Genomic DNA, 12,963 nt, shown 5'->3' on the forward strand with positions numbered 1-12,963 from the left:
GTTGTAGGGGCTGGAGGAGGTTACAGAGCTAGGGAGGTTTGTTGGGGCTGGCGGAGGCTACAGAGATAGGGAGGGTTGTAGGGGCTGGAGGAGGTGACAGAGATAGGGAGGGTTGTAGGGGCTGGAGGAGGCTACAGAGTTAGAGTGTTGTAGGGGCTGGAGGTGATTATAGAGATAGAGAGGGGTGTAGGGTCTGTAGGAGGTTACAGAGATAGGGAGGGTTGTAGGGGCTGGAGGAGGTTACAGAGATAGGGAGGGGTGTAGGGGCTGGAGGAGGCTACAGAGTTAGTGAGAGTTGTAGGGGCTGGAGGAGGTGACAGAGATAGGGAGTGTTGTTGGGGATGGAGGATGCTACAGAGTTAGGGAGCGTTGTAGGGGCTGGAGGAGGCTACAGAGATAGGAGGGTTGTAGGGGCTGGAGGAGGTGACAGAGATAGGGAGGGTTGTTGGGGATGGAGGATGCTACAGAGTTAGGGAGGGTTGTAGGGGCTGGAGGAGGCTACAGAGATAGGGAGGGGTGTAGGGGCTGGAGGAGGTGACAGAGATAGGGAGGGTTGTTGGGTTTGGAGGAGGCTACAGAGTTAGGAGGGTTGTAGGGGCTGGAGGAGGCTACAGAGATAGGGAGGGGTGTAGGGGCTGGAGGAGGTGCCAGAGATATGCAGGGTTGTAGGGGCTGGAGGAGGTTATAGAAATAGGGAAGGTTGTAGGGACTGGAGGATTTTACAGAGATAGGGAGGGTTGTAGGTGCTGGAGGAGGTTACAGAGAAAGGGAGGGTTGTAGGTGCTGGAGGAGGTTACAGAGATAGTGACGGTTGTAGGGTCTGGAGGAGGCTATACAGTTGGGGAGGGTTGTAGGGGTTGGAGGAGTTGACAGAGATAGGGAGGGTTGTTGGGGCTGGAGGTGTTGACAGAGTTAGGGAGGGTTGTAGGGGCTGGAGGAGGTGACAGAGATAGGTTGGGTTGTAGAGATTGGAGGAGGTTACAGAGATAGGGAGGGTTGTAGTGGCTGGAGGAAGTTACAGAATTAGGGAAGGTTGTAGGGGTTGGAGGAGGTTACAGAGATAGGGAGGGTTGTAGGGGCTGGAGGAAGTTACAGAGATAGGGAAGGTTGTAGGGGCTGGAGGAGTTGACATAGCTAGGGAGGGTTGTTGGAGCTGGAGGTGGTTACAGAGATAGGGAGGGTTGTAGGGTCTGGAAGAGGCTACAGAGTTAGGGAGAGTTGTAGGGGCTGGAGGAGATGACAGAGATAGGGAGGGTTGTTGGGGATGGAGGAGGCTACAGAGATAGGGAGGGGTGTAGGGGCTGGAGGAGGTTACAGAGATAGGGAGTGTTGTAGGGGCTGGAGGAGGTTACAGAGATAGGGAGGGTTATAGGGGCTGGAGGAGGTTACAGAGATTGGGAGGGTTGTAGGGGCTGGGGGAGGTTACAGAGATAGGGAGGGTTGTAGGGGCTGGAGGAGGTTACAGAGATAGGGAGGGTTGTAGGGGCTTGAGGAGATTACAGAGATAGGGAAGGTTGTAGGGGCTGGAAGACGTTACAAACTAGGGAGGGTTGGAGTGGCTGGAGGAGGCTACAGAGTTAGTGAGAGTTGTAGGGGCTGGAGGAGGTGACAGAAATAGGGAGGGTTGTTGGGAATGGAGGATGCTACAGAGTTAGGGAGCGTTGTAGGGGCTGGAGGAGGCTACAGAGATAGGGAGGGGTGTAGGGGCTGGAGGAGGTTACAGAGATAGGGAGTGTTGTAGGGGCTGGAGGAGGTTATAGAAATAGGGAAGGTTGTAGGGACTGGAGGAGGTTACAGAGATAGTGACGGTTGTAGGGTCTGGAGGAGGCTATAGAGTTGGGGAGGGTTGTAGGGGTTGGACGAGGTGACAGAGATAGGGAGGGTTGTTGGGGCTGGAGGAGTTGACAGAGTTAGGGAGGGTTGTAGGGGCTGGAGGAGGTGACAGAGATAGGGAGGGTTGTTCGGGCTGGAGGAGGCTACAGGGTTAGGGAGGGTTGTAGGGGCTGGAGGAGGTGACAGAGATAGGGAAGGTTGTAGGGGTTGGAGGAGGTTACAGATATAGGGAGGGTTGTAGTGGCTGGAGGAAGTTACAGAGATAGGGAAGGTTGTAGGGGCTGGAGGAGTTGACATAGCTAGGGAGGGTTGTTGGGGCTGGAGGAGGTTACAGAGATAGGGAGGGTTGTAGGGGCTGGAGGAGGTTACAGAGATAGAGAGGGTTGTAGGGGCTGGAGGAGGTTACAGAGATAGGGAAGGTTGTAGGAGTTGGAGGAGGTTACAGAGATAGGTAGGGATGTAGGGGTTGGAGGAGGTTACAGAGATAGGGAGGGTTGTGGGGTTGGAGGAGGTTACAGAGATAGGGAGGGTTGTAGGGGCTGGAAGAGGTTACAGAGATAGGGAGGGTTGTAGGGGCTGGAGGAGGTTACAGAGATAGGGATGGTTGGAGGAGCTGGCGGAGGTTACAGATATAGGGAGTATTGTAGGGGCTGGAGGAGTTTACAGAGATAGGGAGGGTTCTAGGGGCTGGAGGAGGTTACAGAGATATGGACTGTTGTAGGGGCTGGAGGATGTTACAGAGTTAGGGGGGGTTGTAGGGGCTGGAGGAGGTTATAGAAATACGGAGTGTTGTAGGGACTGGAGGAGGTTACAGAGATAAGGAGGGTTGTAGGATCTGGAGAATTTTACAGAGATAGGGAGGGTTGTAGCTGATAGAGGAAGCTACAGAGATAGGGACGGTTGTTGGGGCTGGAGGAGGTTACAGAGATAGGGAGGGTTGTACGGTCTGGAGAATGTTACAGAGATAGGGAGGGTTGTAGGTGATGGAGGAAGCTACAGAGATAGGGAGGGGTGTAGGGACTGGAGGAGGTTACAGAGATAGGGAGGGTTGTAGGGGCTGGAGGAGGTTACAGAGTTAGGGAGGGTTGTAGGGGCTGGAGGAGGTTACAGAGATAGGGAACGTTGTAGGGGCTGGAGGAGGTTACAGAGCTAGGGAGGTTTGTTGGGGCTGGCGGAGGCTACAGAGATAGGGAGGGTTGTAGGGGCTGGAGGAGGTGACAGAGATAGGGAGGGTTGTAGGGGCTGGAGGAGGCTACAGAGTTAGGGAGTGTTGTAGGGGCTGGAGGTGATTATAGAGATAGAGAGGGGTGTAGGGTCTGTAGGAGGTTACAGAGATAGGGAGGGTTGTAGGGGCTGGAGGAGGTTACAGAGATAGGGAGGGGTGTAGGGGCTGGAGGAGGCTACAGAGTTAGTGAGAGTTGTAGGGGCTGGAGGAGGTGACAGAGATAGGGAGTGTTGTTGGGGATGGAGGATGCTACAGAGTTAGGGAGCGTTGTAGGGGCTGGAGGAGGCTACAGAGATAGGAGGGTTGTAGGGGCTGGAGGAGGTGACAGAGATAGGGAGGGTTGTTGGGGATGGAGGATGCTACAGAGTTAGGGAGGGTTGTAGGGGCTGGAGGAGGCTACAGAGATAGGGAGGGGTGTAGGGGCTGGAGGAGGCTACAGAGTTAGGGAGGGTTGTAGGGGCTGGAGGAGATTATAGAGATAGAGAGGGGTGTAGGGTCTGTAGGAGGTTACAGTGATAGGGAGGGTTGTAGGGGCTGGAGGAGGTTACAGAGATAGGGAGGGTTGTAGGGGCTTGAGGAGATTACAGAGATAGGGAAGGTTGTAGGGGCTGGAAGACGTTACAAACTAGGGAGGGTTGGAGTGGCTGGAGGAGGCTACAGAGTTAGTGAGAGTTGTAGGGGCTGGAGGAGGTGACAGACATAGGGAGGGTTGTTGGGAATGGAGGATGCTACAGAGTTAGGGAGCGTTGTAGGGGCTGGAGGAGGCTACAGAGATAGGGAGGGGTGTAGGGGCTGGAGGAGGTTACAGAGATAGGGAGTGTTGTAGGGGCTGGAGGAGGTTACAGAGATAGGGAGGGTTATAGGGGCTGGAGGAGGTTACAGAGATTGGGAGGGTTGTAGGGGCTGGGGGAGGTTACAGAGATAGGGAGGGTTGTAGGGGCTGGAGGAGGTTACAGAGATAGGGAGGGTTGTAGGGGCTTGAGGAGATTACAGAGATAGGGAAGGTTGTAGGGGCTGGAAGACGTTACAAACTAGGGAGGGTTGGAGTGGCTGGAGGAGGCTACAGAGTTAGTGAGAGTTGTAGGGGCTGGAGGAGGTGACAGAAATAGGGAGGGTTGTTGGGAATGGAGGATGCTACAGAGTTAGGGAGCGTTGTAGGGGCTGGAGGAGGCTACAGAGATAGGGAGGGGTGTAGGGGCTGGAGGAGGTGCCAGAGAAAGGCAGGGTTGTAGGGGCTGGAGGAGGTTATAGAAATAGGGAAGGTTGTAGGGACTGGAGGAGGTTACAGAGATAGTGACGGTTGTAGGGTCTGGAGGAGGCTATAGAGTTGGGGAGGGTTGTAGGGGTTGGACGAGGTGACAGAGATAGGGAGGGTTGTTGGGGCTGGAGGAGTTGACAGAGTTAGGGAGGGTTGTAGGGGCTGGAGGAGGTGACAGAGATAGGGAGGGTTGTTCGGGCTGGAGGAGGCTACAGGGTTAGGGAGGGTTGTAGGGGCTGGAGGAGGTGACAGAGATAGGGAAGGTTGTAGGGGTTGGAGGAGGTTACAGATATAGGGAGGGTTGTAGTGGCTGGAGGAAGTTACAGAGATAGGGAAGGTTGTAGGGGCTGGAGGAGTTGACATAGCTAGGGAGGGTTGTTGGGGCTGGAGGAGGTTACAGAGATAGGGAGGGTTGTAGGGGCTGGAGGAGGTTACAGAGATAGAGAGGGTTGTAGGGGCTGGAGGAGGTTACAGAGATAGGGAAGGTTGTAGGAGTTGGAGGAGGTTACAGAGATAGGTAGGGATGTAGGGGTTGGAGGAGGTTACAGAGATAGGGAGGGTTGTAGGGGCTGGAGGAGGTTACAGAGATAGGGATGGTTGGAGGAGCTGGCGGAGGTTACAGATATAGGGAGTATTGTAGGGGCTGGAGGAGTTTACAGAGATAGGGAGGGTTCTAGGGGCTGGAGGAGGTTACAGAGATATGGACTGTTGTAGGGGCTGGAGGATGTTACAGAGTTAGGGGGGGTTGTAGGGGCTGGAGGAGGTTATAGAAATACGGAGTGTTGTAGGGACTGGAGGAGGTTACAGAGATAAGGAGGGTTGTAGGATCTGGAGAATTTTACAGAGATAGGGAGGGTTGTAGCTGATAGAGGAAGCTACAGAGATAGGGACGGTTGTTGGGGCTGGAGGAGGTTACAGAGATAGGGAGGGTTGTACGGTCTGGAGAATGTTACAGAGATAGGGAGGGTTGTAGGTGATGGAGGAAGCTACAGAGATAGGGAGGGGTGTAGGGACTGGAGGAGGTTACAGAGATAGGGAGGGTTGTAGGGGCTGGAGGAGGTTACAGAGTTAGGGAGGGTTGTAGGGGCTGGAGGAGGTTACAGAGATAGGGAACGTTGTAGGGGCTGGAGGAGGTTACAGAGCTAGGGAGGGTTGTTGGGGCTGGCGGAGGCTACAGAGATAGGGAGGGTTGTAGGGGCTGGAGGAGGTGACAGAGATAGGGAGGGTTGTAGGGGCTGGAGGAGGCTACAGAGTTAGGGAGTGTTGTAGGGGCTGGGGGAGATTATAGAGATAGAGAGGGGTGTAGCGTCTGTAGGAGGTTACAGAGATAGGAAGGGTTGTAGGGGCTGGAGGAGGTTACAGAGATAGGGAAGGTTGTAGGGGCTTGAGGAGATTACAGAGATAGGGAGAGTTGTAGGGGCTGGAGGAGGTGACAGAGATAGGGAGGGTTGTTGGGGATGGAGGATGCTACAGAGTTAGGGAGCGTTGTAGAGGCTGGAGGAGGCTACAGAGATAGGGAGGGGTGTAGGGGCTGGAGGAGGTGCCAGAGATAGGCAGGGTTGTAGGGACTGGAGGAGGTTATAGAAATAGGGAAGGTTGTAGGGACTGGAGGAGGTTACAGAGATAGTGAGGGTTGTAGGTGCTGGAGGAGGTTAGAGAGAAAGGGAGGGTTGTAGGGGCTGGAGGAGGTTACAGAGATAGGGAGGGTTGTAGGGGCTGGAGGAGATACAGAGATAGGGAGGGTTGTAGGGGCTGGAGGAGGTTACAGACATAGGGAGGGTTTTAGGGGCTGGAGGAGGTTACAGAGATAGGGAGGGTTGTAGGGGCTGGAGGAGGTTACAGAGATAGGGAACGTTGTAGGGGCTGGAGGAGGTTACAGAGCTAGGGAGGTTTGTTGGGGCTGGCGGAGGCTACAGAGATAGGGAGGGTTGTAGGGGCTGGAGGAGGTGACAGAGATAGGGAGGGTTGTAGGGGCTGGAGGAGGCTACAGAGTTAGAGTGTTGTAGGGGCTGGAGGTGATTATAGAGATAGAGAGGGGTGTAGGGTCTGTAGGAGGTTACAGAGATAGGGAGGGTTGTAGGGGCTGGAGGAGGTTACAGAGATAGGGAGGGGTGTAGGGGCTGGAGGAGGCTACAGAGTTAGTGAGAGTTGTAGGGGCTGGAGGAGGTGACAGAGATAGGGAGTGTTGTTGGGGATGGAGGATGCTACAGAGTTAGGGAGCGTTGTAGGGGCTGGAGGAGGCTACAGAGATAGGAGGGTTGTAGGGGCTGGAGGAGGTGACAGAGATAGGGAGGGTTGTTGGGGATGGAGGATGCTACAGAGTTAGGGAGGGTTGTAGGGGCTGGAGGAGGCTACAGAGATAGGGAGGGGTGTAGGGGCTGGAGGAGGTGACAGAGATAGGGAGGGTTGTTGGGTTTGGAGGAGGCTACAGAGTTAGGAGGGTTGTAGGGGCTGGAGGAGGCTACAGAGATAGGGAGGGGTGTAGGGGCTGGAGGAGGTGCCAGAGATATGCAGGGTTGTAGGGGCTGGAGGAGGTTATAGAAATAGGGAAGGTTGTAGGGACTGGAGGATTTTACAGAGATAGGGAGGGTTGTAGGTGCTGGAGGAGGTTACAGAGAAAGGGAGGGTTGTAGGTGCTGGAGGAGGTTACAGAGATAGTGACGGTTGTAGGGTCTGGAGGAGGCTATACAGTTGGGGAGGGTTGTAGGGGTTGGAGGAGTTGACAGAGATAGGGAGGGTTGTTGGGGCTGGAGGTGTTGACAGAGTTAGGGAGGGTTGTAGGGGCTGGAGGAGGTGACAGAGATAGGTTGGGTTGTAGAGATTGGAGGAGGTTACAGAGATAGGGAGGGTTGTAGTGGCTGGAGGAAGTTACAGAATTAGGGAAGGTTGTAGGGGTTGGAGGAGGTTACAGAGATAGGGAGGGTTGTAGGGGCTGGAGGAAGTTACAGAGATAGGGAAGGTTGTAGGGGCTGGAGGAGTTGACATAGCTAGGGAGGGTTGTTGGAGCTGGAGGTGGTTACAGAGATAGGGAGGGTTGTAGGGTCTGGAAGAGGCTACAGAGTTAGGGAGAGTTGTAGGGGCTGGAGGAGATGACAGAGATAGGGAGGGTTGTTGGGGATGGAGGAGGCTACAGAGATAGGGAGAGTTGTAGCGGCTGGAGCAGGTTATAGAGATAGGGAGGGTTGTAGGGGCTGGAGGAGTTTATAGAGATAGGGAGGGTTGTAGGGGCTGGAGGAGGTTACAGATATAGGGAGGGTTGTAGGGGCTGGAGGAGATTACAGAGGTAGGGAGGGTTGTAGAGAACTGGAGGAAGTTACAGAGATAGGGAGGGTTGTAGGGGCTTGAGGAGATTACAGAGATAGGGAAGGTTGTAGGGGCTGGAAGACGTTACAAACTAGGGAGGGTTGGAGTGGCTGGAGGAGGCTACAGAGTTAGTGAGAGTTGTAGGGGCTGGAGGAGGTGACAGAAATAGGGAGGGTTGTTGGGAATGGAGGATGCTACAGAGTTAGGGAGCGTTGTAGGGGCTGGAGGAGGCTACAGAGATAGGGAGGGGTGTAGGGGCTGGAGGAGGTTACAGAGATAGGGAGTGTTGTAGGGGCTGGAGGAGGTTACAGAGATAGGGAGGGTTATAGGGGCTGGAGGAGGTTACAGAGATTGGGAGGGTTGTAGGGGCTGGGGGAGGTTACAGAGATAGGGAGGGTTGTAGGGGCTGGAGGAGGTTACAGAGATAGGGAGGGTTGTAGGGGCTTGAGGAGATTACAGAGATAGGGAAGGTTGTAGGGGCTGGAAGACGTTACAAACTAGGGAGGGTTGGAGTGGCTGGAGGAGGCTACAGAGTTAGTGAGAGTTGTAGGGGCTGGAGGAGGTGACAGAAATAGGGAGGGTTGTTGGGAATGGAGGATGCTACAGAGTTAGGGAGCGTTGTAGGGGCTGGAGGAGGCTACAGAGATAGGGAGGGGTGTAGGGGCTGGAGGAGGTGCCAGAGAAAGGCAGGGTTGTAGGGGCTGGAGGAGGTTATAGAAATAGGGAAGGTTGTAGGGACTGGAGGAGGTTACAGAGATAGTGACGGTTGTAGGGTCTGGAGGAGGCTATAGAGTTGGGGAGGGTTGTAGGGGTTGGACGAGGTGACAGAGATAGGGAGGGTTGTTGGGGCTGGAGGAGTTGACAGAGTTAGGGAGGGTTGTAGGGGCTGGAGGAGGTGACAGAGATAGGGAGGGTTGTTCGGGCTGGAGGAGGCTACAGGGTTAGGGAGGGTTGTAGGGGCTGGAGGAGGTGACAGAGATAGGGAAGGTTGTAGGGGTTGGAGGAGGTTACAGATATAGGGAGGGTTGTAGTGGCTGGAGGAAGTTACAGAGATAGGGAAGGTTGTAGGGGCTGGAGGAGTTGACATAGCTAGGGAGGGTTGTTGGGGCTGGAGGAGGTTACAGAGATAGGGAGGGTTGTAGGGGCTGGAGGAGGTTACAGAGATAGAGAGGGTTGTAGGGGCTGGAGGAGGTTACAGAGATAGGGAAGGTTGTAGGAGTTGGAGGAGGTTACAGAGATAGGTAGGGATGTAGGGGTTGGAGGAGGTTACAGAGATAGGGAGGGTTGTGGGGTTGGAGGAGGTTACAGAGATAGGGAGGGTTGTAGGGGCTGGAAGAGGTTACAGAGATAGGGAGGGTTGTAGGGGCTGGAGGAGGTTACAGAGATAGGGATGGTTGGAGGAGCTGGCGGAGGTTACAGATATAGGGAGTATTGTAGGGGCTGGAGGAGTTTACAGAGATAGGGAGGGTTCTAGGGGCTGGAGGAGGTTACAGAGATATGGACTGTTGTAGGGGCTGGAGGATGTTACAGAGTTAGGGGGGGTTGTAGGGGCTGGAGGAGGTTATAGAAATACGGAGGGTTGTAGGGACTGGAGGAGGTTACAGAGATAAGGAGGGTTGTAGGATCTGGAGAATTTTACAGAGATAGGGAGGGTTGTAGCTGATAGAGGAAGCTACAGAGATAGGGACGGTTGTTGGGGCTGGAGGAGGTTACAGAGATAGGGAGGGTTGTACGGTCTGGAGAATGTTACAGAGATAGGGAGGGTTGTAGGTGATGGAGGAAGCTACAGAGATAGGGAGGGGTGTAGGGACTGGAGGAGGTTACAGAGATAGGGAGGGTTGTAGGGGCTGGAGGAGGTTACAGAGTTAGGGAGGGTTGTAGGGGCTGGAGGAGGTTACAGAGATAGGGAACGTTGTAGGGGCTGGAGGAGGTTACAGAGCTAGGGAGGTTTGTTGGGGCTGGCGGAGGCTACAGAGATAGGGAGGGTTGTAGGGGCTGGAGGAGGTGACAGAGATAGGGAGGGTTGTAGGGGCTGGAGGAGGCTACAGAGTTAGGGAGTGTTGTAGGGGCTGGAGGTGATTATAGAGATAGAGAGGGGTGTAGGGTATGTAGGAGGTTACAGAGATAGGGAGGGTTGTAGGGGCTGGAGGAGGTTACAGAGATAGGGAGGGGTGTAGGGGCTGGAGGAGGCTACAGAGTTAGTGAGAGTTGTAGGGGCTGGAGGAGGTGACAGAGATAGGGAGTGTTGTTGGGGATGGAGGATGCTACAGAGTTAGGGAGCGTTGTAGGGGCTGGAGGAGGCTACAGAGATAGGAGGGTTGTAGGGGCTGGAGGAGGTGACAGAGATAGGGAGGGTTGTTGGGGATGGAGGATGCTACAGAGTTAGGGAGGGTTGTAGGGGCTGGAGGAGGCTACAGAGATAGGGAGGGGTGTAGGGGCTGGAGGAGGTGACAGAGATAGGGAGGGTTGTTGGGTTTGGAGGAGGCTACAGAGTTAGGAGGGTTGTAGGGGCTGGAGGAGGCTACAGAGATAGGGAGGGGTGTAGGGGCTGGAGGAGGTGCCAGAGATATGCAGGGTTGTAGGGGCTGGAGGAGGTTATAGAAATAGGGAAGGTTGTAGGGACTGGAGGATTTTACAGAGATAGGGAGGGTTGTAGGTGCTGGAGGAGGTTACAGAGAAAGGGAGGGTTGTAGGTGCTGGAGGAGGTTACAGAGATAGTGACGGTTGTAGGGTCTGGAGGAGGCTATACAGTTGGGGAGGGTTGTAGGGGTTGGAGGAGTTGACAGAGATAGGGAGGGTTGTTGGGGCTGGAGGTGTTGACAGAGTTAGGGAGGGTTGTAGGGGCTGGAGGAGGTGACAGAGATAGGTTGGGTTGTAGAGATTGGAGGAGGTTACAGAGATAGGGAGGGTTGTAGTGGCTGGAGGAAGTTACAGAATTAGGGAAGGTTGTAGGGGTTGGAGGAGGTTACAGAGATAGGGAGGGTTGTAGGGGCTGGAGGAAGTTACAGAGATAGGGAAGGTTGTAGGGGCTGGAGGAGTTGACATAGCTAGGGAGGGTTGTTGGAGCTGGAGGTGGTTACAGAGATAGGGAGGGTTGTAGGGTCTGGAAGAGGCTACAGAGATAGGGAGGGGTGTAGGGGCTGGAGGAGGTGACAGAGATAGGGAGGGTTGTTGGGTTTGGAGGAGGCTACAGAGTTAGGAGGGTTGTAGGGGCTGGAGGAGGCTACAGAGATAGGGAGGGGTGTAGGGGCTGGAGGAGGTGCCAGAGATATGCAGGGTTGTAGGGGCTGGAGGAGGTTATAGAAATAGGGAAGGTTGTAGGGACTGGAGGATTTTACAGAGATAGGGAGGGTTGTAGGTGCTGGAGGAGGTTACAGAGTTAGGGAGGGTTGTAGGTGCTGGAGGAGGTTACAGAGATAGTGACGGTTGTAGGGTCTGGAGGAGGCTATACAGTTGGGGAGGGTTGTAGGGGTTGGAGGAGTTGACAGAGATAGGGAGGGTTGTTGGGGCTGGAGGTGTTGACAGAGTTAGGGAGGGTTGTAGGGGCTGGAGGAGGTGACAGAGATAGGTTGGGTTGTAGAGATTGGAGGAGGTTACAGAGATAGGGAGGGTTGTAGTGGCTGGAGGAAGTTACAGAATTAGGGAAGGTTGTAGGGGCTGGAGGAGGTTACAGAGATAGGGAGGGTTGTAGGGGCTGGAGGAAGTTACAGAGATAGGGAAGGTTGTAGGGGCTGGAGGAGTTGACATAGCTAGGGAGGGTTGTTGGAGCTGGAGGTGGTTACAGAGATAGGGAGTGTTGTAGGGTCTGGAAGAGGCTACAGAGTTAGGGAGGGTTGTAGGGGCTGGAGGAGATGACAGAGATAGGGAGGGTTGTTGGGGATGGAGGAGGCTACAGAGATAGGGAGAGTTGTAGCGGCTGGAGCAGGTTATAGAGATAGGGAGGGTTGTAGGGGCTGGAGGAGTTTATAGAGATAGGGAGGGTTGTAGGGGCTGGAGGAGGTTGCAGAGATAGGGAGGGTTGTAGGGGCTGGAGGATGTTATAGAGTTAGGGAGGGTTGTAGGGGCTGGAGGATGTTGCAGAGATAGGGAGGGTTGTAGGGGCTGGAGAATGTTATAGAGTTAGGGAGGGTTGTAGGGGCTGGAGGAGGTTGCAGAGATAGGGAGGGTTGTAGGAGTGGAAGAGGTTACAGCGATAGGGAGGTTTGAAGGCGATGTAGTAGGTTACAGAGATAGGCAAGGTGGATTTGATGCTGAGGATGAGAATTTTAAATTCGAGACACCATTGGACTCAGAGCCAGTGTGGGTCGGCGAGTATAAGGGGCGATGGGGGGGGATTCAGGGTTTGGTGCGAGTTTAGGGACAGTGCAGGGCGGGGTGTAGGGGTGTGGGGTGGGAGCAGGGCCTTGTGTGAGCTGAAGTTTAAGAAGGCTGGAAGCCTGGGAAACAGGCTTGGGGAACCCCGACATCCTCGGACCTGTCTCAGGCGAGCGATCGATGGGTTTAACTTCCTAGTTGTGGAAAAGTTGCAGGAAGTGGGGAAACTCTGAGAAGAGAGGAGGGGGGGGCGGTGGGGGTTTTAATCTCCCGGAAGGTGCCCGGCCAATTCGTTCGTTGGGCTGGGCCCCGGGTTCAAGATGGCCGCCCTGGCCTCACAGGCCTCAGGCTTCTCATCGCCAATGGCCGCTCGGTTCCGGCCTCTCTTACCTGGTAAAAAGCTTTGATGTGTTGGACCAGGATGGTGAGGTTCTGTACCCGGAGGACCTCGTCGTTGCCCTCGTTGCGATAGATCCTCTGGGTCTGGGCATTCGGGTCGCTGAAAGGGAGAATAAAACACGCAAGGGGATAAAAGTTCCATTTGTCCATCATGGAGGTGCCCAGCCACCTGAACCTGACCTCTGGTCGCCGGTCCCAGCGACACGTCTGGTGGCACTCCCAGTTGGAATGGCTTACCAGGTCAAGGGCGCGGTCCAAGTTGTTGTTGTCAACTGTGCCGATATCACTGATTTAATTAGCCTCAGTGCCCTCTCTGGGTTGATGGCAGGAGGAGGGTAGTCGAAGGGAAAATTGGGTGGGGGCTCCTTGTTCTAGTTTGCCAACTAATCCCCCCTCCCCACCCCCCACCCCCCACCAAACCCCCTTTATCATCTAAGCCCCCTCATCCTGGGAAGCGACAGGGTGCAGCTGAGATGCCTCATGCAGTTGAATAGGCTGCCAGAAACTCGGGGATGTTGTTGAGGGGGTGAGGGGGAGGCGGGGGTGGGGTGCAGTGTGGCAGCCTCACACTTGGGCCTCCTGGCCCCTCATTTTCTCTTTCCTCCAGCCCCTACAACCCTCCGAGATCTCT

General features: G+C 54.9%; 1 pseudogene; it reads right to left on the bottom strand.

Annotated features, from left to right (window-relative positions):
- Nucleotides 1–12,963, bottom strand: part of LOC121272953 — a 126,082-nt pseudogene that overhangs the window by 106,381 nt on the left and 6,738 nt on the right.

This window comes from Carcharodon carcharias, chromosome 37 (genome assembly GCF_017639515.1).
Source record: "Carcharodon carcharias isolate sCarCar2 chromosome 37, sCarCar2.pri, whole genome shotgun sequence".
In the NCBI taxonomy this organism is placed as follows: Eukaryota; Metazoa; Chordata; class Chondrichthyes; order Lamniformes; family Lamnidae; genus Carcharodon; species Carcharodon carcharias.